The sequence below is a fragment of the Ictidomys tridecemlineatus genome, chromosome 12 (assembly GCF_052094955.1).
Source record: "Ictidomys tridecemlineatus isolate mIctTri1 chromosome 12, mIctTri1.hap1, whole genome shotgun sequence".
Taxonomy (NCBI): Eukaryota; Metazoa; Chordata; class Mammalia; order Rodentia; family Sciuridae; genus Ictidomys; species Ictidomys tridecemlineatus.
This window is the reverse complement of record NC_135488.1, coordinates 85,716,781-85,741,070: the sequence shown is the minus strand read 5'-3', so window position 1 is coordinate 85,741,070 and position 24,290 is coordinate 85,716,781. Positions and strand designations below refer to the sequence as shown.

The 24,290-nt window shown below is 46.9% G+C and overlaps 1 long non-coding RNA gene across 1 annotated transcript; it reads left to right on the top strand.

Annotated features, from left to right (window-relative positions):
- The first annotated feature begins 1,937 nt into the window (after positions 1 to 1,937).
- LOC144369386 (uncharacterized) lies at positions 1,938 to 23,983 on the top strand. The gene is made up of 2 exons (XR_013428996.1): positions 1,938 to 3,009; positions 21,150 to 23,983. It is a non-coding gene; the product is annotated as an uncharacterized LOC144369386 (long non-coding RNA).
- The last annotated feature ends 307 nt before the right edge of the window (positions 23,984 to 24,290 follow it).

The following is a 24,290-nucleotide window of genomic DNA, read 5'->3' as shown; positions in this document are numbered from 1 at the left end:
CAAATCTCTTAAGACTCTTAAATCTCTGTCCTTAAGTACACAGCTAGTTAGGTGGCTCTAAACTAGTTAGAGTCCAAAACAGTGCCCAAGTAAGACTGGCTTCCAGTGCCAGGTGGCCTGAGAGGGGAGGTGGGGGAAGGCAAAAGGAGCCACAGCAGGCTCTCAATTCTCAAATACTGTTTTTTTTTTTTTTTTTTTGGCCTGGTCCTTTCTCATGCAGCATACATACTGACCCTCAATCTCTTCTACACATCCAAAATTCAAAGGCTTTGGTTTTTGTTTGTTTGTTGAGTATGTGCGCTGCCAAAATGAGTTGGCAGCAAAACCTGACCTAAACTGTATGAAGCTATTTAAAGTCTATTTATCCACTTGGCATGGATATTAGATGTTTCACTGCAGATATATTAATGCATCTGATTAGGTACTGTTCCAGACCCACCAGGGTGATATTAGGTAATATATAATAGATACACTAATATACCATTATATGTACCTTTTCTTTTTCTTTATGTTTCTACTCCTCCTTCTCCTTCTGCTTCTCTTTCTCCTCTTCCTACTACTTCTCCTCCTCCTCCCTGTCCCCCCACCTGCTAGTGCTGAGGATGAAACCTATGGCCTTGTGCATACGAGGTAAGGACTCCACCACTGAGCTACATTCCCCACTCAGTGTACTGTTCTGAAGTATCCAAAATTGTGTGAATTCCCAAAGGTTTTGGGAAAGGGATTGTGTTCTATTGGAATGAGCCTGTATTGCCTGAGGATAGAGTTCATGGTGGGAGAGGAAATTGGAAGAGTTGGAAATGAAATCATGCAAATGGATAAACCACAAAGGATAAAGGTCATAGGAAGGGTAGGTCAAATTGGCTGTGGGACAGTGTCACAGAGCCTGGCAGCTCACCAGGACTTCATATGGGCTGTGCCCCTCCCTGCTGATCAGGGGAGCAGTGCTGTGGCTGGAGATAGGCATGGATAACATGGAAGGCCTGGGCAACTTCCCCTGGACTGCAACCCCACAATGGAGAAAACCTGGAATGTCACCTGGGATGCCACTCAGCTGGTGAACTAAACTTTCCTGGGAATGTCAGTGCAGTCCAGCAGCTGAATCTCCAAACAGTTCTCAGACCCTGTGAACATGGGCTCTGCCCTACCTGCCTTTCTGTAACCAGGAGCCATAGTATCTGGAGAAATGGGTAGGGACATGATACTCCTCTTCTGGAAGGCCAGCTGGGAAGGTCAGTGCTAGGAGATACATAGAGCTGAGAGGGAGGCCAGTTGGGATGAAGACCTGGAACAAGTCTGGGTCTTTATGTTTCTCACTCTTCATCCAGGGACTTTAGGTCTCAGGGGGACACTACTGCCTCAGTCAAGGCCCTTTGGAACTGTCCTTACTGAGCTTGGGCCAATGGACACTATCTCTCCAAAAACAACCACAGCAAAAATTGAAAATTTCCTTTTATACTTGAAAGAGTTCTAGAACTCTTCCTCCCAACCAGGGGAGTGGTTGAAAGAATGAAAACGGAAGAAGAAATTCTCAAGGCCATAAAAGGTTTTATTTATTTTTGTTTTTTATTTTTTAAATTGTGGTACTATATGATGAAATTCACCTTTGTCATCATTTTGAAGTGTAAAACTCAGTGGTATTTAGTAGATTCACAATGTTGGGGAAACTATCATCACTATCTAGTTCCAGAACATTTTCATCATGCTAAAAGGAAATCCCATACGTATTAAACACTCACCATGGCTCCCTCCCTCATTCCCCCAGCCCCCTGGCAACCACTAATTTACTTTCTGTCTCTATGGTGGATAATTTATCTAAATGGACTCATTTTATGTGTGTGTGTGTGTGTGTGTGTGTGTGTGATTGAGTGTGTGTGTGTGATTGAGTGTGTGTGTGTGTGTATCTCATCCTTTTTGTCTGTCTTCTTTCACTTAGTATAATGTTTTCAAGGTTTATCCATTGTACCATGTGTTATGCCATCCTATTTTATGGCTAAATAATATTTCTTTATATGAATGTATAAGTCTGTTTCACATCACTACAATGAAATACTCAACACAGGCTACTTATGAAGACAAGAGATGTTTATCTTGGCTCATAGTCCTGGAGGTTCCAGTTCAAGATTGGTCCCATTGAGAGAGCACATGTCAGAGCAAGCATTCATATATCAAGCCAGGAATCAAAGAAAGACAGACAGGAGATGACAGGAGTCCCAAAACCCCTTTCAAGGGCTTGCCTCCAATCACCTAAGGACTTCCCATGTGGCCCCTTCTCCTAAAGGTCCACAGGACCCCCCAGGAGAGGCACATTGGGAACCTGCCTTTAATTTATGGACACTATGTTCAAATCATAACAATGGACAGACCACATTTTTGCTTATACATTTATTCATTGACAAAAGTGGGGTTTTGCTCCTGTTTAGGGAAAGCAAGAGATAAAGGTGAAGACATGCAGGACCATGTGCATTGGGTCATCTATCCAAAAATGGCTACATTTTGGCTGTAGAAGGAAAAGTCATTTGGGTTGAAGACCTTTAGCCATTGTCGTCAGGTACCTTCCCCAGACACACAGCCCTATACACTCTGCTGGTTTCTCAGCACATTCATTTAAGACAATTTTACCGTGTTCCTGGGTAAAAAAGAAGCCATGGGCCTAGCAGCCACCTAGGACAGGAATGCAAACTTGACCTTCAGTGGAAAAAAAAAAAAAAGGACTTGGTACAGGAAGCTTTAAAGTTGAAAATAAAATGGTCAATTTCAAGAAAGCCTATAATGCATTAGAATTTTGGATAAACTGCTAAGTTGACATCTTGGCCAGGGCCAGCTCTACTGTCCTGGCTGTTCTCTTCCAGACTGGGACTCACCCTGGGTGGCAGAATTCACACTTTCTCCAGACCCAGGGAAGCACCAGACTCACCTCTCCAGGTCAGTCAGGTGAGGACAGTCAGTCCCCCTGATCATGTCGCTGGACATCTGGAGGAAAAATCCACCTCTACAATAAAGCCACAGGTAAGTGCCTAAAAACGTAAGCCTTTACATGACAGAGAAAGTCTCAGAGGAAGGGAGAAGGCAAACTTAACCTGGATGCATCCTAGGTACCAGGCAGGATCTCAGTTCTTTTGCCCATCTTATTTCTTGTCATGCTCACAACATCCTGTGAGATCAGTATTTTTATCCCCAACTCACAGTTGAGAAAGCTGAGGCCCTGGGAAGATTACTGGATGCTTGCTAGTCCTCTTCCTCATCCTAAGGTTACCCTGCAGTAGGGTAAAGATTTCCATCACAAGTTCTCCTCTCTTCCTTCTTCCAGGAACCTGGTGACACCGGAGCCCTGATAGTGTGTGGGAGGTGTGTGTGTCCTTCTAAAGGAGTGGCTGGGGGCCTGAGCCCTGGATGAAAGATCTGGCTTGAGGACAATCCTGTGGAGCTCCTTTCCCTGAGGCTCCATCATAGACATAGAAAGATGACACATCCTCTGGTCTCTGGTTAAACTACTCCCTCCCCAGCAGGGCTCACCTCCTTCTGTGGCTGTTCAGCTTTTCCATCTGGGCCAGAATTTCTCCTCATCCCTCTGCAAGAACTTGAGCTGTGTCATTTTGGATGTCTATTTAAAGTATTATTACACTAAACACCTGTGGCTATGGGAGTCTGGAAGGACACTCCCCTGGGACATAGGGGGCTCCTGAGTCACTGCAGAAGGGCTTGGAGACAGGGTGGGTATGGTAACCTGAGCTGGGAAGGGTGACTCAGAGATACCTGAGTCATCCTGACTATCCAAAAACAGAAAAAGAACCCTGTGGGTGGTTGAAGGGGAGATGGGATTTAAAGTAGCAGGAGGAAGGACTCTCCTCAGGTAGGGATAGAAATTGCTAGACTAACTAGGTGCCCCCACTGAGATGCCCTGGCCACCAGGAAGCCCAAGCCCACAGTCTGCCCGACCTTATAGAGATTTGGCATATGGCTCACCTCTTCTGCTACAACGGAGTAGAACTGCATCAAATGCACTTTCGTTCCACCCACAGCACCTACCATAAAACCTGGCACCCCTTGCTGAATTATGAATGAGCAAATGAACAGGCATCTGCTTAGAGCTGTAGATAAAGGGGCCAGGCAATACTGACCTACTGCAGGATATTCTGAGGGAAATCAACAGGTGACCCAGAGGGGACATACAGAACCTTGAACCTTAGAGAAGGATTAAAAGGAAGGGTCGGGAGGAGTGCCTGGGTAGAGCAGGGCCAACAGGAGAATTCTCCAGAGTCAGATGTAAGAGAAGCAGCCAGGGAGCATGAAAGAAAGGAAGCAGAACTAGGCAAGGACAGGAGAAAAAGATGGTGTGCTCGTGGCTTCCTGTCACTATAACAAATAACCGAGATGATCAATTTATAAAGAGAAAAGGTTTATTTTGGCTCCCAGTTTAGAAGGGGGTTTCAGTCCATGATTGTTTGGTCCCATTGCTTTTAGGCCTGTGGTGAGGCAGCACATCAGGGTGGGAGTGTGTGGTAGAACCAAGTCATCCACTTTGTGGCTGAGAAGCAGAAAAAGAAAGGAAAGAAGGGCCAGGGTCCCACAATCCCCTTGGAGGGCACGCCTCCCAAAGATTTAACTTCCTCCCTCTAGGCTCCACCTCTTGAAAGTTCTAATACCTTTTACCAGCTTCTCCCTAGGGACCAAACCTTTACCATGTGGACATTTGGGGACACCCAAGATCAAACTGTAGTCGGCAGGCTTCTCTGGAAGCACAGCTAAAGGAGGCTGTGGGTGTGGTGGGAAGCCAGGGGCCGGTGAGGTCTTAGAGACAATGTCACACTGAAGCTCACTCTTGTTTGGGGCCAGGTTGGTCACTAGCACTGAAAGTTCTTTTCTGGGGCTATCTACACTCATCTTATTCGGGCAAGGCCATGGATTTCAATGGGGGAAAAAACAAAAGAACTTACTATATCTTGGATACATGGATAAACCACCATTTATCCATATACTTCAGTGGTGGGAAAGTCCAATTCCAAAAATTGGGAATTTGAACCAATGATTTTTGTAGGTTAACATCTCTCTGTAAAAGGTCCTATCCAGGTATCACAGGGCCAAATCACCACCCTCATCTACGTTTATTTTGATTTTAAGAAAAGACTAAGGATATTCCAGGTTCATTTGGGTTCGTACCCCAGGTGTGAACACCCTTTTCAAAGAAGGGCCGATCCACAGTAGTCTGAGGAAGAGACCTGGGTTCGGCTGACTCCAGTTCTTCCATGTAGGCACTCTGCCATCTTGCACTTTTGGAATGTGGCTTCTTCATCTGTAAAATAGGTACAGTAGCACATATCTTGCCAAGGAATATGGAACATTAACAAGAAAATGTAAGTGTCCAGCCCCTGTTATAGAGGGGGTGCATAACAACTGTCTGAAAAGAGGCCCTGGGTATGGTGGTAGCAGCTCTGTTAGTGGCTGGGACAAGAGCAGAGCAGCTAAATGGGAAGCTGGGAGGGTCTCTCTCCAGCCCATGGTTCCTCCTGCTCAGTTATGTGGTACCTCTGGGCTCAGCTAAGCCCTGATTCTGGGTCAGTTCTCCCTTCCTTTCCTCTATGCCATTCTGGCTGCTGGCTTAGGGCCAAGCCTCCCAAGCCCCAGATCGCTGCTCTTCTGTCATCTGGAAGACCTGTAGACATGTGGACACAGTTTAGGCCTCTGCTTCAGAATCCCCTCTCATCCCTGCTCCTTCTAGTCTCTTCCTTAGCTGATTGATTGCATTTTCTAATGCCAAGGTAAGGGCAGAGGATGGTGCCTGCCCCCCCATGGCCACTGTTCCCCCTTTGCTCTTTTCTTTTCTTTAGTGCCCGGGTTCAGCTCTGGATTTCTTTCACACACACACATCTCACTGCCCCATTGCATTTCCTTTTTTTGTTGTTGTTGTGGCTCTAGGGATGGAACCCGGGGGTGCTCCAGTACTGAGCTACATCTCCAGCTCTGCTTTCCAGTCCCCACTTTCTCTTTCCTTCTTCTTAAAATTATTTATTTATTTATTTTGAGGCACGGTCTCCCGAAATGGCAGAGGCTGGCCTCAAACTTGTAATCTTCCTGCCTCTGCTTCCTGAGTTGCTGAGATTATGGGCATGTGCCACTGCACTGGCCATCTTTCCTTTGTGACATTCTTTCTCTTATTTGCGGGGTGGCTACACCTTGATCCTGATGGCCCCAGTGCCCCTTTCCTAGATGCCCCTTCTGAGTTTGTGGTACAACCTGGCCTTTGGCTTTTGGTTCCTATGTGAGAGATGAGAGTGTGCAGACAGAGAGATGGAAGGAAGCCTGTCCCAAGTTGAACAAGAAACCAACATCAGGGTCAAATAAGGCCTTCTCCTGCTGGAGGAAAGGGCACATGGTAAACCTAGGAGGCCAGGAAGAAGGGTTCATCTCCAGGACCCTGCTAACCCTGCCAAGCTGTGGCCACATTCTCCTCACACTTCTAGGATAGCAGTTCCCAGACTTGTTGGCTACAAGAACACCTGAGGCTCTTGTCAATCATACTCCTGAGTCCTTAATGAATTAGAGCCTCCAGGTGCTCCAGGTAATTCTTATGAACAGGCAGAACCTTGCCACTCACTATGGAGTATGTGTGGGGGTGTCCCAGCAGCATTGGCTTCACCTGGGAACTTCGTAGACATGAAGTCTTAGGTCCCACTCCAACGTGCATTTAAACAAGACCTCTAGATGATTCGTATGCATGGGAATGTCTTAGAATTTGAAGTTCTTCAAGCTGACATTATATAGAGAAAACTCATACCTGGATTATGTCTTTTCATCTGGGCTCTTGCCTTTCTCCCATGTAAATTAGTGGCATACTAAGTAGTGGCTGTGGGGACTCAATGAAATTTGGACTTGAAGACAGTTCACAAGCTTAGAAAACTAGTCCTGGTATCCATCCCTTGCCCTTGGCTATTGACCTTTCACTCTGGCCTCCCCAGGACTCCCCATCCTGTCTGTCTTCTCACAGATACTGGCCTTCCCACTCTGCCAAGGTGCACAGGCTGATGGCCTGAAGGCTGAAGATAAATTCCCAAGGAATCGGTCAGCATTAGATGGGTCTCCATTTGGCCACACCCACAGCTTCTCTTTCCATCCCCACCTCTCACCATGGAAATCAAATGACATCATCACTCAGTGGACAGATACTGCAGGAAAACAGGGAGAACAATCAGAGGAACAGACCTATTGCTGGACGGTCAGCCCAGAGTGACTCAGCACTTCCCAGAAACAGCCCTTGTAGAAATTGGTTTGGGTGATGGGCAGGCCTGTTGAAGATGACTGGACAGGGGCCAGCAGCTGGAATATTGTAGGGTTGAGGAAAGGTGGCCAGAGCAGATGTGTATAAATGGGAGTATTGTGCCACCATGCAAGGTATCCCCCAATCAGTCAGCTGGCCTGGCTGTGGATGCAGAATAACATGGGGCTGCTGCCAACCTTCCCAAAGCTAGCTGCATCTCTCAGTTCCAGACACTTCCTCCTTTATTAAGATCAGTCCAAGCCAGGTGCAGTGGTGCACAACTATAATCCCAATGACTGAGGCAAGAGAATTGCAAGTTCAAAGCCAGCCTTGGCAATTTAGCAAGATCCTGTCTCAACATAAAAAATAAAAGAGAGGGTTAGGGTGTAGCTCAGTGGTAGAGCACCCCTGGGATTTAATCCCCAGTATTGGGAGGAAAAAAAAAAAGATTTTCCCGTGCTGCCCAGGTGGGCCTTCAGAGCCCCTTAGTCTGCCTCAGTCACTCTGTGTTCATGATAGTGGCATGTCTTGGATTTTCCTAGCCTGTCCCCTTCAGTTTTATACTCCCTCCAGTTTGTTTCTTTAAGTATCCTCCTGTGTATCAGATCACATGTCCCTTCCCCCCACTTTTAATCTCAGAAAATATGATCATTTTATTTGCACGACTTTGTTGAGTTTTATTTTGTGGAAGCCAAAAGTAGAGCCTAATTGATGTTTGTGAGCCCCTGCTTTCCAACTTATTGTAGTTTTCCTTTGTTTCCTCAGTTGCAAATAGTAATCAACCTATCATCTACGATGACAATACACACATTTTCAGTCAGTGGCTCTGAGTTATACTGATCTAAGTCCCATACACACAGCCCAGAATTCCATCTGGTAAGGATACCCCACAGCTTTCTGGGGTACAGCACTGCTTTTTTTTTTCCCAGGTGAGCGCTGTAGTGGGGTGGTTCTGAAAAAGGCAGATTTCCTCTCCCTGTGATCCAAGGCCAATAGGCCTCAGGAAACATTTTTTCCAAACTGCCCCACCAAGATCCATGAAGAGTTCTCAAAATTCCTGAATCTAAAACCAGACCCTTAAATTTTTATGTCCCAGCGTTTACCAGGATGCAGCAGTAGCATATTTGTATATACCATAAGTGGCATATTTGTTGCTCCATTGATGCTTTTATAAGTGTCCTATGTAGGTGAGACACCAGGACTTAATGGAGTGAGTGAGAAATTAATCAAGGCAGACTCTCTGCAATTAGTTCACCTCATCTCCATGTGGGAATACTGAGCTCCTGGGAGATGCTCACCTGGGTTATCTACATTTTTTTTTTTTTTTTAAAGAGAGAGTGAGAGACAGAGGGGGGGACAGAGAGAGAGAGAGAGAGAGAGAGAGAGAGAGAGAGAGAGAGAGAGAGAGAGAGAGAGAATTTTAACATTTATTCATTTTTTCTTAGTTCTTGGCGGACACAACATCTTTGTTGGCATGTGGTGCTGCTGAGGATCGAACCCGGGCCGCACACATGCTAGGCGAGCGCGCTACCGCTTGAGCCACATCCCCAGCCCCCGGTTATCTACATTTTGGAAGTGACATCTCAGGTCCTATATTTGGAAACCTTTGTCATGGCTGCAGAGAGGTGTCTTTGGAGTGGAACGCCACTGCTTAGGATTTGGGGTCCTCTGCTTCCAAGTGAGGGTCCTTTTCCTCTTCCAGAGGCCTAGTAAACTCTTCCCAGGGGACTTGCTGGTCTGGCTCCTTCCTTTCTTCGTCCCTTTCCTCTTCTTCTATGTCCTCACCCTCTTCAATCACCTTTGTTTCTCGCACCTTCCTTTGAGAGCCTGCCCGGTGCTCCCGCTGGTAAGGGTCTGAGCGCAGAGTGACAGCCCCTGCCGGCCGACGAGCCAGCACCCTGTGCCTTCTGGCCCCCGACTGCAGCTGACTCCCTGCCGGGGTCCCCCTCCGCCCGGGCAGACGCGGGCACCTCCCGCATTGTTCCGGTCCTGAAGACGAGCAGCTGCCGTCGCTAATTGCCACCAGCAGGGGGGCCGGGCGCTCACACTCCTCCTCCCGCCGATTAGGAGGCGGCCCAGGGGGGAGGGACTCGGGAGCCGAGGAGCTGAGCCAGGGCGGCGCATCATTCCAGGAATTTTAAATCCTCGTTAAAGGCTTTACCGTGTCTCACTTCAGTACACATCATGCTCCAGTTACTGCTCGGAACCGCGGGGGCATCCGCCTGGGCAGCACTTATCAATATTTTAGCACGAGAAAGGCAAATGATGTTGAAACATTGAACTATATTTCCATCTGTTCAAACTGATGGGACACGCAGGGCTCAGGAAATGGAATATCTCCTCCCCAGCTGCTTGGGAAGCCTTGATACCCACTGGCCTGTCCTCCGCGCTGGGGGGTTGCCTTCTTTTCTCTTCTCAGTTGGTGTCCAGTGTTCATACCTGCTAGGCCAAGTCTAAGGAGCTAGTGTCACCTAGGTGTGGGGTTTGCCAGTAGAGCAGGGGGTGGTGGCACCTAAGAATCTGAAAGCGAGTCCCTTCTTGCTAAAATGTGCCTTTTCCATCTATTGACAGAGAAAAGGGGAATCATATGTGATCTGTCCCCTTTGATGCTGGGGAACGGTATCCCCATCCTATTCACTGGTCTTGATCAGTGCCTGCAGATTGTCCCTCCTGTAGGAAGATTCAGGATGGACCTAAAGACCTGAGAAGAAACCCACTGACCACATTCAGGAGTAAAACTACAAAACTAAAGCATAAATTCTGTAAACAAAGCAATTTTTATTGCACTCTTTGTTTTCCTAAAATAAAACAGAGTTTATTAGGAAAGAACTTGGAGAATATAGGTGTTCAATTGTCTCAGAGGTGTGGAAAGCAGGATGGCTGTTGTAGGTTCAGAAACCAGTCATCTGATTTCACCTATTTCTCTGCTTGCAGACAAAGTCACCCACATCCCAACCAGCGGAAGAAGGAGGGTCTTTCAAAGTCTTAATTTCCTCACCCAGCTCTTGTAGTCAGGACAGGAGATAGAGGAGAAAAAATACTTTTAACACTTGAACCAAATACTCAAAGGTTAAGTGACATCACACATAAATTATCTAAAACAAGAAATCTGATATGAGTAGGTCAATTGTCCTTGCTGACGCTCCTGAAAAAGAAAGTTCTTTGCAGACATTTGTGCCTGGATGAGGATGGTGGGGAGGAAGCAAGATACCCAGCCTTGCAGGAAATCGGGAGCTGCCTGAGAGACCCATTATGTCAATGCAATAATCTGCTTATTTCAGTCAAAGAGAAGTGCGTTGTAACCTGTCTCTAGTAAATTCAGAATTAATGTCAAACTATGAGATAGACTCAGCATTTCACCACCTTCCTCTGTTGACCCTAGAGAGAGGACACTTTGTAAGGAAAATTTGTGAAGCAAGCCCAGCCAGGGTCTGTTATGGTTTGGATCGGGAATGTTCCACAAAGGCTCTTGTGTTGAGGATTTAGTCCCCAGTGCATCAGAGTTCAGAGGTGGGCCCTTGGGAAATGATTGGATCATGAGGGTCTGACCTCATCAGTGGAATAATCCATTGATGGATTCATATTTGATGGCATTATTGGGAGGTGGTGGGACCTATAGAGGAGGGACCTAGGGTTGGGCTTGTGGCTCAATGGCAGAGTGCTTGCCTGGCACATGTGAGGCACTGGGTTTGATCCTCAGCACCACATGAAAATGAATAAACAAAATAAAAATATTAAAAAAGAAGAAGGTGGGATCTAGTTGAAGGAAGTAGGTTACAGGGAAGAATATATATTGTCCCCAGCTTCCCCTTCCTCTCCCTCTGCTTCCTGGGTACCTAGAGTGGCTTTCATCTGAGCAGCACCCCTCCTCTGCCCTCTGCCGTGACGCTCTGCCCTGCCTCAAGCTCAAAGCACAGAGCCAGCCGAAACCTGAGGGGCTGAAACCTCTGAGCTATGAGCCAACAGAAATCTCTTTTCTAAGTTGTTTTCTTAGATATTTTGTCCCAGTGATGAAAATATTTGACGAAAACACAGGGTGACAGTGATCCCTGGCCTTGGAACATCACTCTATATATTGTCCCTCTAGGAACTGGGCAGAACACTAAGAGTCCTCAGAAAGCTAGAAGACACAGGGAACCAGCACACTAGCGGTAGCCAGCATAGATGACATGAACGCAGACTGAAGCCAAGAACCCTACTTCCAAAGCAATTTACATGTATTGAATAGGGCAGAAAGGAGAGGCGAGGGGAGGAGGACTGGTAAGACAGCACTTAAGTGCCTAGCGCTGTCCAAGGTACTTCATGTGCATTATTTCATACAGAGCTTCTGAGATACAGATTTGATTCACAAGAAAACTGAAGGTCCGAGAAGTTAAATGACTTGCCAAGTGACATGCTCAAAATGTCACTGAGGTAGAAAGTGGCGCATTCAGAAACCAAACCTAAATTTGTATACCTCCGAGGCTCATGTTTCTTTTCTACTTTGACCCACATGTTGCATGTAGCCCCAATGTCAAGGGCTGGGGAAAAGGAGCTGGCAGAGGGTAGGACAGGACTTTCTGGAGGCCAGAGGGAGGAGTACTGTGCCTTCAAGGTACTGAGATGTGGCTGGTCCAGCCAGGTAATCTGGAAGTGCAGAAGATATGGCCATTTCAAACAGGAGCTAGCAATCAGAGAGATCCCCAGGAGGAGAGCAAAGACAGCTAGAGTGAGTGCAGATTATGCTGAAATTGAAGTTGCAAGCTCAGAACCCAAACCAAAGACCATAACATAGGCGGGGGACTGATGGGCCACCAGCATTCCTGAGCCTCAGTGAGTGCACGCAGAATGGATAAGGGGCAAACACTAGGTGAGGGAAGCATTGTCCTTACTTGTGAGACAGGCTGGTACAATTAGTATACCCAGAAATTCAGTCAGTGATGAACAAATGCAAATATTCTTTAAACTGTTACTCCAAAGAACCTTATACCAGGCATAGCAGAAATCGTGTGTGTGTGTGTGTGTGTGTGTGTGTGTGTGTGTGTGCTCTGCCCACTCTATACATATTCATGACAGCAAGGGTCCCAGATTGGAAGGCAATAAGGACACCAGTACCTGCTTGGAAATCCATCTGCAGAGATGACACAGCAAACAGGGCCTGGAGTGGGAAGGCAGGGGAATAGGGTTCTTTTGACTTCTTGGAGCACAGAGCCATTTGATTTTCTCAGAAAGCAGGGTTCACAATATGTGGAAATTAACACAAGAAGGGTCTCAGTCCTGAGACTGGCTTCTGAGAACTTGAGCTGGTCCTCATGTAGACCAGGGTGTGAGCTGTTGGAAATCAAAAGGTCTTTAGGATGGAAGCCATCTCCAAGGTTATATGGATGTTTCCTTAGCAGGTGTCCCCTTTCACTCCACCACTATTTTTTTAAACTACTTGTTCATCAGACTATGAACCTCAGAATCAAGAGGTTTAGGACCTATATATTTCAGTTACAAAATGAAAAGAAAACTGCAAAAATCACAATAAATACATATTTTATTATAATACCCAAAGTTTATTAAATTGATATTTATGAAATATTTGAAATCAGATTGAAAGCTAGGGTCTCATATTTCCCAAGTATGTTCAATGATTGAGACATCAAAAAAAAAAAATAAAAAAAAAAAAAAAAAAAAAGAGACATCAACATAATGAAATTTGTCAAGATTCTATAGACAAATTGAAGTAGGCACGTCCATGTGGTAACACATTAGTCTGTTTGACATGCAGCCTTCAAAGCTCTTAAAATTGACCTGAAGGAGACTTTGCTTATGTCAGGCAGTTCCACATGTTTATGGAGTACCTACTTTGTATCAAGTTCCTAGGACAATTTCTAGGAATTTGGAATGCATTAGTGGACACAATAGTTAAGGATCTGTGTCTTAATGTCAAGGGACAGGGACAAGGAAAAGAACAATATATAAGTAAAACATAATATTTGGAGATAACAATAAAAAGTAGGACAGTAAAAGGGGACTTGGGGTAAGAAAGTGAGACATGAGCAGACTTTAAGGAGGAACTGAGTTTCAGGAAGACAGAAGAGCTATAGTCAAAGCTCCAAACCATGCCTGCTGTGTTTGAGGGACATCAAGGAGGCCAGAGTGACTTGAGGGGGAGGTGGTCACAGAGGTGATGATGCAGAGCCAGAGTGTGGATCCTCAAGGCCACACAGGAGCACTTACAAGTAATTGGCTCCTACTGGAGGGAAATGGGTGCCCAAAAGGTTCTCAGCAGCTGCAAGATTGAAGTGGCCTTTCTCAGAGGCTGGGAAGTCTTAGGGTGAAGGATGTCTGGGATGTGGGGTATGATCAGGAGTTCAGTTTGGACATGTGGAGTCCAGATAGAGAGGCTGAGTGGGGGGTTGGACATACAAAGATGACCTTGGGAGAGGTGTAGGCAGGCTGGACTTGTTGGCACGTCATGTAGAGATGGCATTTCAAGCCATGGAGTGGGATGAACTCCGTAAGGGAGCATGGAGAAAAGGAAAGGAACAAGGCAGAACCCTGAGCATGGTAACTTACAGGTCAGGGAGAAGAGAGAATCAGGGCAAGAAGCTGAAGGGTGACCTGGAACACAGGAGGACAACCAGACAGGTGCCAAAGAAGTACCTCAAGGGGAAGGCCAGGATGATGATGTAACAGCACATGTGCAGAGGGTAACAGAGTTTGGCAGACACGAGAACTCAGCAAATGACAGATACTGAGATATTATAGGAGTGGTGACGGTTTGTGAGCACTGGAGGAGAGAAGGGAGGAAGGAGAGAGGCCAGTAGAGAAATGAGCTCTTCAGTCATTGGATCGTCATTCCTAAGAATCTATGTTCAGTTACTATCTAAAGGAGGGGACCCTTGCTTCACCATCAGAGTTAAGCAAGCCACCCCCCTTCATCAGCTCTGAGAACAGGGCTCCAGGTTTAGGGACAGAGCCCTTCTACTCTGCTCCAGCCCTCTGTCACTCTTCACAGGAGACTTTGCAGCTAGAAACAATCCTATGGATGTCAAAGTTTGCCCCCGCCCCAGTTGGGTTCCTCAATGACTCCTTGGATCCCTTTGGGCCCCCTGGCTTCGAGCTGGGAATCAGGTTTCTGCAAGCCTGCCAGCCATATGCACAGACACAGGCTTGTGGATCCTCTAAAGTGACAGCTCTCTTGAGTTCCCTGCTTGTCTCTACCTGTCACCAGGAAAAAAAACAGCCCCTGCTGGGATCTCTAAACACTCATCAGTTTGGGTAGTGACCCAGTCACAGATGCCCAGCCTGACTCAGAGCTGAGGATTGGATGAAGCAAGGCAGGGTGAAGGTTTAGCAAAGGCTGCAGAAGGGCCCCTGGGGAGTCCCTGACTCCCCACAGAGGCCATTGCTGGAATTGACTGCATGTGGTTATCTGCTGGGCCCTGCAGTGGGAATTCAAGGGACCATTTTTGGTCTCAGATTATTGGATAAATCATCAGACTGTTTGCTATGCTGTCTCTCTCCCATCCTCAGGGTATCCGCAGCAGCTCCAACATGCTCAATAAATGCTCCTTGCAGGATGCACATGAATGCTGGTATGCTCATCCACTCACTGCCACCTGATCCTTGACCCTGCAAAGTGAAAATTCCAGCAGGGACAGAGATTTCCCTACCTAGCTCTTGTTCCTGGGTCTATACATTTGTCATAGAATCCTATGATTTTACCTGAGATAATTCTCAGAGGCAAGGGATCTTGACAGGTGGGAGGCTGTATTTTCAACACACCTTGGAGATGATTCTGATGGGCATAGACTTGGGGCCCTAGAGTCTGCACAGAGTCCCTGCACCAGGGAAGTGCTTTCCAGTAGCTTTAGAGATTGATCTGCAAGTCAAATGGGATCCCAGGTGGGACAGGCAGAGGGTACGGCGAAAAAGTGACAGAAAAATTCCCTTTGCCCCAAAAGATGCCCTCACCTAACCTGCCAGTTCACCTTAAAGAATCACTTAAGGCTTCGGGCTATGTATTATTCTATCCAAAACTCTTAGAAATACTGCTTTTCTGGACAGTCCATTCCAAGGTGGGGGCTGCTGAGGGCACCAACTGCTCATCTCCGGTGGCTCTGGAGTCATCTTGCATCCATCCTGGGCTGCACCTCTGCACCTGCCAAATCTGGAGGTCCCATGGTCCTCACTCTGCAGCCCAAGGCCACCTGTTCTTAGGTTCTGCTGTGGTCTTCTGAAAGTGTGAGAGTGACGTGTCCTTTCTCTGTGCCCATCCTCCTCACTGTAGCACTCAGGGTAAAGATACAGGGAGTTGGACTGCCCTGTCCTGTCACTGTTGCCAAGAAGCATCAGGGCAGCATCCTCTGCTGCCCTGTCCATGTGCCAGGGACCAGGAAGAAAGGGAGCAGTTTGAGATTATCTAGTGCCCAATGCCAGGCAGGCTTGCAAGAATTAGTGGCTTCTTCTGAAAAAGCCACAGCCACTCCTTTAGATGACTCTTCCTCTCCTGGAGATCTCTGACCACAGAGATCTTGTGCAGCTCAGCACACAAGGGACTCCAACATGTGCAAGACAGCTTATCTTAGAATATCTCTGAGATGGGGAACTCGACGTCTCCAAACTTTGCCCCATCTAGTTGTGCTAGAAGGTTCTTCCTTGTACTGACTCAGAAGCAGCCTTCTTGCTATTTCCTCCTTGGCTGTGAAGCAAAACCTGCTGCTCCATCCCGGGGCAGTGGGGGCACATATGTGCCAAGAGGCTGCTTTCTCTAAGCTCCTCCTCTGTAGAAATTCTGGAGCTGCCACTATCCAAGGGAATCCCCTTTGGACACACTGAAAACCCCTTCCTAATGGAAGGGTACTTTTAGGATTGCTGTCCCTAGTGAGCTTCCTCTGCTCCTCTTTTGGCCACCCCTGTCATGACCTTAGGCCCTTGTCAACTGCATGCTCCACTCAGCCATCACTCCAGTCAGGTTGGCATAGTTGTGGTGCCACTGTGCCCAGTGCTAGGCCAGGATACTGGGGGCTTGCTCTGGACCCTCTCACCCCAGCAAGTGCTTATCCTGGAGTCCTTCCCACTCCTCAAGAACTCAAGGATGGTGGCAGCCACCACTCCAGTCACTCGCAGGCCATGCCCAGGTAACCATGGAAAATGGCTACTAGGCCGTGATTTTGGGAACTGAACTTTGCTGAACCCCAAACTCCAGCATTTCCACAATATATTTCACCGTGGTGAAATACACATATCATGACATTGCCCATCCTAATCATTTTTAGGCATGCGGTTCAGAGGCTGTGAGTACATTCACTCTGTTACACAGTCATCACCACCATCCATCTCCACGGCTTTTCCATCTTCCCAAACTGAAACTCTGTACCTATTAAACACTAAGGTCCCACTTCCCCTCCTCCCAGCCCCTTCCTGTCTCTATGAATTCGACTGCTCTAGGTCCCTCATACCGATGTATTAGGTCACACAGCATCTGTCCTTCTGCATTTGGCTTACTTCACTAAGCATCCTGTCCTCAAAGCTCATTCACTCTCTAGCAGATGTCAGGATTTCATTACTCCAGAAGGCTCAGGAATATTCTCTTGTATGTATAGACCACACATTTTATCTCTCCATCCACTGATCGACCTTTGGTGTCTATTGGGCTTCTATTAAAAAATATCTTAGTCTGGGTGCAATGGAAATTTATTATGGTTCTGGAGAATAAAACGTCCAAGACCAGGGTGTCGGCAGATGTGGTGTCTTGTGAGGGCCTATTTGTGTCCTCACATGGTGGAGGGGTCACGGGAGCCTAACAAGTTCTCTCATGCCTCTTTTATGAGGAATTAGTTCCATGATAGGAGTTTCATCCTTGTGACCCAGTCACATCTCAGAGGCCCCTCCTTTTCCTACCTATCACATGGGTGGTTATGTTTAACCTACAAAAATTTTTTTTGTGGGGGATACATACATTCAGACCATAGCACTTGGGTTGTTTCTACCTTTTGGTTATTGCATTTAAAGCTTCTATGAATATTAATACCCAAGTGTCAAGCCCAGAGTATGTATTCCAAGTTTCCCACAGATCTTTTCCCTCTTCCCCTAAAACATACACTATGTTTCAGTCCAATAGGAAACTCTCCCAGGGAAGGTGGGATCCTGGATCTAGGTCTACTTTGTACCCTCAACTCTTCCCCCGCTACATGGGGTATCAGAAAGCATCTTAGGTGGTATGGCTGGGTGATGTGAGAGCTGGTACTAATGTGACTGCCTCCCAGAGCATCCACACTAGGACATAATAATATGGGCTTGGCACACCGAGTCACCTGTGTTCAAATATAGGCTCTGCCATATGTAAAATTAAGCCAATATCTGTTTCAAAATGGTCATGATTCTTGGAGATAACACTGACAGTCAGTAAACAGTGGTAATTTCTGTTGTTATTGCCAGTTCTCCTTCTCATGCTGTTGGCCCAGCATATGTGTGTGGTTATATGTGGTAGGGTAGAGGATATCTGCCCTATCCCCTCCTCAATCTCTCAGGGACCAGACCCCAGATTTTTCCATTTGCTCTGCAAGGATGCAGCTGAGTCTCACTGGGAAGCGGATTTTACAGCTTGAATTCTCCCAAGGCTCCTGGGAAGTGTGGTCAAGTCTGGGAGTTTCTTGTACTAAGGCCTTTTCCTGCTCTTTTGGTCTCTGAGTGTCTGGAATCTGCGTGCAAGGCGAGGAGCTGGATCTCCCACCCCAGCAACATGCAAGACTGACTCTATCACTTATTTTCTACCTTTCTTTTGGGTGCCTTTTTACCTAAGGTGGCCCTCCTCTTCATTCTCCCTACATTCCCCCAAACCTTCACAATGGCCCCGAAGAACCAGTGTGACACCAAGTGGGGGTCTGGCATTTTGCAGGACACTGCTGTAAGCCAATACACTGAGTCTATGGTAGAGGAATCTCCAGCACTAGTGAAGTACATGCAAAAGATTTCCGGTGGAGAGTGCTCAGACCATTCCTCTTAGCGGTCACCTCTTTTGACAGTCCCAGGAGACTCAGGTTAAAGAAAGTATAAGGCCACTGGCTCCATTTCTTCTTCCAGTCCCACATTCTCTTGACTTTTCCCAGGTTCTGCCTGAACACCTTCAATCACTGAGAACCCTCCACCCTCTGAACCAGTCCTACCACCTCTGGACCACCCCTGAAGAGTTCTTTCTCCCTGACTCAAGTTCTCTGTGGGTCCACTGTCTAACCCTTGAGGTTCTAGGACCAACCAGCTCCCATTCCTACAAGTGCAACTTCCTTTAAATATAGGAAGCCATTATTTGATCACTCACAGGCATTCCCAATTCCAGGGTAGGACATCCTAGCTTCTGAAACTCTTTATCTTAGAACCCCATTTTGGTCTGGGGGAAGGAAGTTTCTTATCTAGACCTGACCATAGACTCTCAGACTAGCAACAGTCACATAGATCCCATTTGTCTGGGGCCACTTGGTCCTGCTCTTCTTTGTCCCAGGGATGAACCCAGGGCTGACAGCAGGGTGTGGGGAGGGAGGGAAAGACACCAGCTTCCGTTGATGCTGATGGTTGTCCAGCCAGGTTTGGTGCTAGGCTTTTGCTGTGGTCTAAATGTCTGTGTCCTCCCCCAATTCAAAACCTCATCACAGCCCGGGGGTACTGAGAGGTGGGGCCTTCAGGAGGAGATTAGGCTGTGAAGGCAGAGTTCCCATGAATAAGATTAGTGCTCTGAGAGAGGAGACCCCAGAGACTTCCCTTGCCCTTTCCACCATGTGAGGACACAGGAAGAAGACACCATCCATGAATCACCTGTGAACAGAAAACGAGCCCTCATCTGACACTGAAAATGCCAGTTCCTTGATTTTGACCTCATCGGCCTCTAGAACCATGAGAAATAAATTTCTGTTGTTTATAAGCTTTCCAGTCTATGGTGCTTTGTCCTAGTTGCCCAAATAGGCAAAGACAGCTTTTTACATGTATTAACTAGGCAAAGACAGCTTTTTACATTTACATGTCAGTCCGACAGATAAGGAAACTGAGGCTGAGAGAAGCTAAAGTTCCAGGATCTATGACAAAAAATGTGGATAGGCATTTTTCTAATAGCACCACCACCACCACCAGCAGCTTCCCTGTTCCTCCAAATTGGGTGGCGAAGGTAGCGGGAGAAAGTGGTCTTAATAGCCTCAGAGTTGCTCTGCAGGCCTTTCTGAAATGAAAGGAGGGCAAAGGAAAATCCACTCCCCGAGAGGCGGGGCTGTGGGCAGGCCCCCACTATGTGTGTGTAAGTAGCCCCGTCCCTGGTCTAGCCAGACCCCCTGGCCCCAAAGCACGAAGCTCCACCCCCTCAGGGATTCTGGATCCAGCTATCCAGGCTGCTGCCTGGCTTTCAGCTGTTTCCAGCTTATCTGGGGTTTGCCTGTCTAACCTAGCCGAGTTTCCTGACCAGGGAAACTCAGGGAAGGTCAAAGGTAAGGTATGGTGACAACTAGCTTCCAAACCCTACACACACACACACACACACACACACACACACACACACACACATACACACATGTGAGCATACTGCATGATTTGTCTTCCTGGGATGGTATTCAGGAGATGTCAGCCTCTGGGGCTTGGCTACTGGAGTAGCTAATAGGAGAAAGAGCAGGAGAAGAGGGAAGTGGAGGCTCTTCTCTGTTCTACCCCTTTACTTCTTCCCCATCCCCTCTCAGTAAGGTATTGGGATCCTGGGTGAAGAGGTTCTAAATAAATTAAATGGGGGTCAGAGGACACAGATGGTGCTGGTATGGAAAGCTCTGTCTTGTGCTCTGTCTCCTTAGCCTCCCACTAGTTGATGACTCAGACATCTGTGGCCAGGTGAGGTGGGCCTGTAGGCTACATCTGCTCAGCTTTAGACCTTGATCCTTTCTCATTAGATGGTTTATTTCTCCCCATTTAAGTCTCTGACGATCAGAGCCCATTTGGGAGAAGACCGGCAAAGGGGCCATTCAGTTCATGGTGGCTCTTGGCTTTATGGTCCTTAGCTGGAGTTTAGGGGGTCTTCTGTAGAGTCCCCTCTGGCTCACCAGATCACCACAGAAAAGTTTAAGCCCACAGTGGTGTGTTATGAGTGTGTGACACATCCCTTTGGAGCTTCAGTTTTCTTATCTGTAATGATGAGGACAATGATACCCACTTTGTGAGTTTGCTTTGAGGATTAAACAGCAATAGCAAAACACTGACCAAGATCCTGACACCTAGCACCTGCTCAATAAAGGCAGATCACCAAGGGGGTTATTATTATAATGAGTTATTATTATCATGAATATGACTGTTTTGCCTTGTCCTCTGGGCTTCCCTCAGCTGCCTTGGAAGACCCTAGGTTTCAGATGCTCTTGGTTATGGCCTTTTCATTCTATTTCCCATTTTCAGAACCTGGAATGTCTACCTCCACATGGCTTTTTTGTAGTGCTGACAATCAAGTTGGAGCCTTACACATACTAGGCAAGTGCTCTACCAAGGAGCCACACCCCCAACCTATATAGGTTCTTCTTGTCCTTATCTTTTGTGGCAAGGCTGGGTCTCCCCCCGAATGCCCTGGGTTCGTCACCGGGCCACTTGTTATTATCACTGACTACGTGGAGTCGTCTCTGTATCCCTCTCTCCCTCAGGCCAGTGTGCAGTCCAGGTCTGAGCCAGCTGTGCTCCTCACTCCCCTGAACCTCTGGAGTTTTTACCTAAAACAGTGCAGACACACCTGCTGTCATCCTATAGGTCTGTCTCTCCTGTAGTGGGGCCTAAGTTCCTGTCTTCTGTTTCTCTTATGTGTTTTTAGGCATCAGGATGGGTGGCTAGGAAAGGGATGTGGGGAAGCCCTGTGGATCTTGGGACTAGTACCATAGCCGTGGTTCTCGTTAACCATTTACCATCCTCCTTTTAGGTGAAACTGAATCCTCAATCACACCTCCTAGACATTCAAGAAAATGGAGCAGCCATCTCTTCCTTTACCTGGGCATGCTGATCCTAAACCCAGAAGGTGTAGGTGACTTGTCCAAGGTCACAGAGTAAATAAAAGCCTCTGGATGCAGGACGGAAGTGTCGACACTGTCAGTTCCTCCCAAGTTTTTTGGGTTTGGTTTTGTTTTGCAGGACTGGGGATGGAACCCAGGGGACACTACCACTGAACTACATCCAGCCTTCTCCATTTTATTTTGAGGCACGAGCTTGCTAAGTTGCCGAGTCGTCCTCAAACTTGAGATCCTCCTGCTTCAGCCTTGGGAGTAGCTGAGATTACAAGCATGTGCCACCGCTCCTGGGCCTCCAGTCCTTAAAGTTTCTTTGTGCTTCTCTGGTCCCATCCTGAAAGAGAGGGTAGGTTGAGAAGGGGGCTGATGTGAGGCGCGGGACTTGCTGTCACATCCTTAGGTTTGAGAAACTAAACTCAACCCACCTGGGAGAAGGGATAAAGAAAGCTGAGCAAGCCTCAGTTTCTGCCGAGGAAATGGGCCAGAAAGTTTGAACAATTCCACGGAAGTCTCGCTGTGTGAAACCCTCTCTCCTCTCCCTGCCAACCAGTACGGGCAGTGGTGGCAATCTTTAAGGAAGATATCAGCAGGCTGCCATCTGCACAGCGGCAGACCCAGGGCGAGCTGTCCCAGCTGCTCAGTTCTCATGGATTCTGGAGCAAGTTTGGGATAAGTTAGAAGAGGGAGAGGTGTGGCCATGCAGAACTGCCGGGATTGATAGGGGAACTGGGAAGAGGTGCTGGCGGTAGAAGGGTAGGTGTGACAGTGATGACTGCTAGTATTTACTAAGCCTCCAGACTGCCTCCACCATGGCAGGAAGACATTCTGCTCATCATATAGATGCAAAGAAGCAGGTGCCAAGGTTCGGTGAGCCGCCTAGACTCACTGTGGAAGGATCAGCCCTGGAACCCTAAACCTCGAACCCCAGATTCCATGTTCTTTCCTTAATGTTACATGGTGATAACTTTGGATTTGGATCTGGGGACCACTGCGACAGGACTTGTTTATCTAGAGAAGGGACACAAAGGACTTCAGGACAGGAGGCATAAGTCCCAACCCCCACATCTGGACATACATATCAGGTGCGTTCCTTCAATGAGATGGAAAGTCCAGGATTTGAAATCCAAACATCAGGTTCATGCCCCTCCAATGATTGAGAGAATGGCCTCTTCACCTCTGTGCTTTATAAAATTCTTACCACTGTCAGATTTTGCAAAGAAAGTGTGCTATGTACCCAAGTCCTTCATAAGCCATTGGCTTCTAAATGAAAGCTAATGATAATTTAAATATTAATGGGTTCATTGTTATTGACCGTCCTCGTCTCCAACTGAGCCAGTGGTTTTAAGGGACCTCTCTTAGAGAAGCATGAACGGCACAGGGGGCAACAGACTTCCAGAACTCCTTTCAGCATTAGGGTGCTAACAGCTGGCCGTCTTTTCCATCCGTGTCTCCAGGGCACCCCGTGCACTGCCTCCTTAACATCCAAGCACAACCATTTCTTTCAAACTTTCTCTTGAAGGAATTTCTGAATGTCTCTTGAAGATTCATTTCACCTTCTTTTTGTACTGGGACTTGAACCCAGGGGTGCTTTACCACAGAGCCACACCCACAGCCCTTTCTGCTTTTTGTTTTGAGACAGGGTCTTGCTATGTCTCTTAGGGCTTTACTAAATTGCTGAGGCTGGCTTTGAACTTGTGATCATCCTGCCTCAGCCTCCAGAGTCATTGGGATTACAAGTATGGGCCACCATGCCCTGGTTTTCATTTCACACCTTTAGAGCAAGGATTTCACAATCTCTCTCTCTCTCTCTCTCTCTCTCTCTCTCTCTCTCTCTCTCTCTCTCTCTCTCTTTCTCCCCCCACACATAGGCCCAGCCTCCCTTATCCACTCCTCACTGGAAGTCTAAAAAACCATTTTCAAAGCATAAAAGAAAATACATAGGCTCTCAAAGGAAACCAATCATTTTGAAATGCAGTGATCACAATATTTTTAAAAAGTAGTGATATAGTAATATGTGCTTCTCCATTAATGGATTAAAGAATAAAATCTAATGGCAGGACTAATAACCACTGGAAACATTTTTGAAACAGTGATGAGCATAGATAATATTTGCAGATACCTGCCACAACTGTTGTGGGATTTGAAATATCTGTTATCACTGCTAATACTGCTATGGTCTGTTGCCAGCATTGTGATGTAAGAAAAAGCTGAATTTTAGTTAAAAGTTAGTGAAGATAAAGATATCAGGGTTTTTTCCCCAACCAAAGTCATAGATTCCTTTGAATTCCTTCCATAACCCTCTTGGGGAGGAAAGGTTATCTGTGCACTCCATGTTCAACATATCTGTTTTAAAGCAATGATTCTAAGTGTACTCTGAGAATCAGCAGTGTTAGCATCACTGTTGGAGATGGGACCCCTTGCCCACTCTTGCCCTGCATTTACTGAATCAGAAACTCCAGGGTGGGGCCCAGCCATCTGCCCTTGAACAGCCTGTAGGGGATTCTGCTCTCTGCTCAAGCTTGAGAACCCTGTCTCAATAAACTTCTGAAGAAGTCACAGTCCTTCTCCCCACAAGTCCTAGAGAATAATCTATAGACTAGTTTTCCTTTCTGCTTCCTAAAGACTAACCCTCAATTTGAGGTAGACTGTGGTTTGGAGTTTAAAGGCTGGAGATCCTTGTTAATGCATAACAAAGTGCTACCATGTAGCTTCTGTCATAAGAGTGGAATAAAATACAGCTGCAAAGAGAGTGGTTAAGGTTTTACTCCTTCATGTACATAAAAAATAATTGGGGGGGCTGCTGGGTTGTGGCTCAGCGGTAGAGTGCTCGCCTAGCACATGTGAGGTGCTGAGTTGAATCCTCAGCACCACATAAAAATAAATAAATAAATAAAATAAAGGTATTGTGTCCAACTACAACTAGAAAATAAACATTTAAAAAAATAATTGGGCTTCTAATTATCTCCATAAAAGTGAGGAAACTTCCCTGGCTTACTGACACCTTTATTAGCACTAGGAAATAATTAGAGCCTCTTAAATAGCATTCTAATGATCCC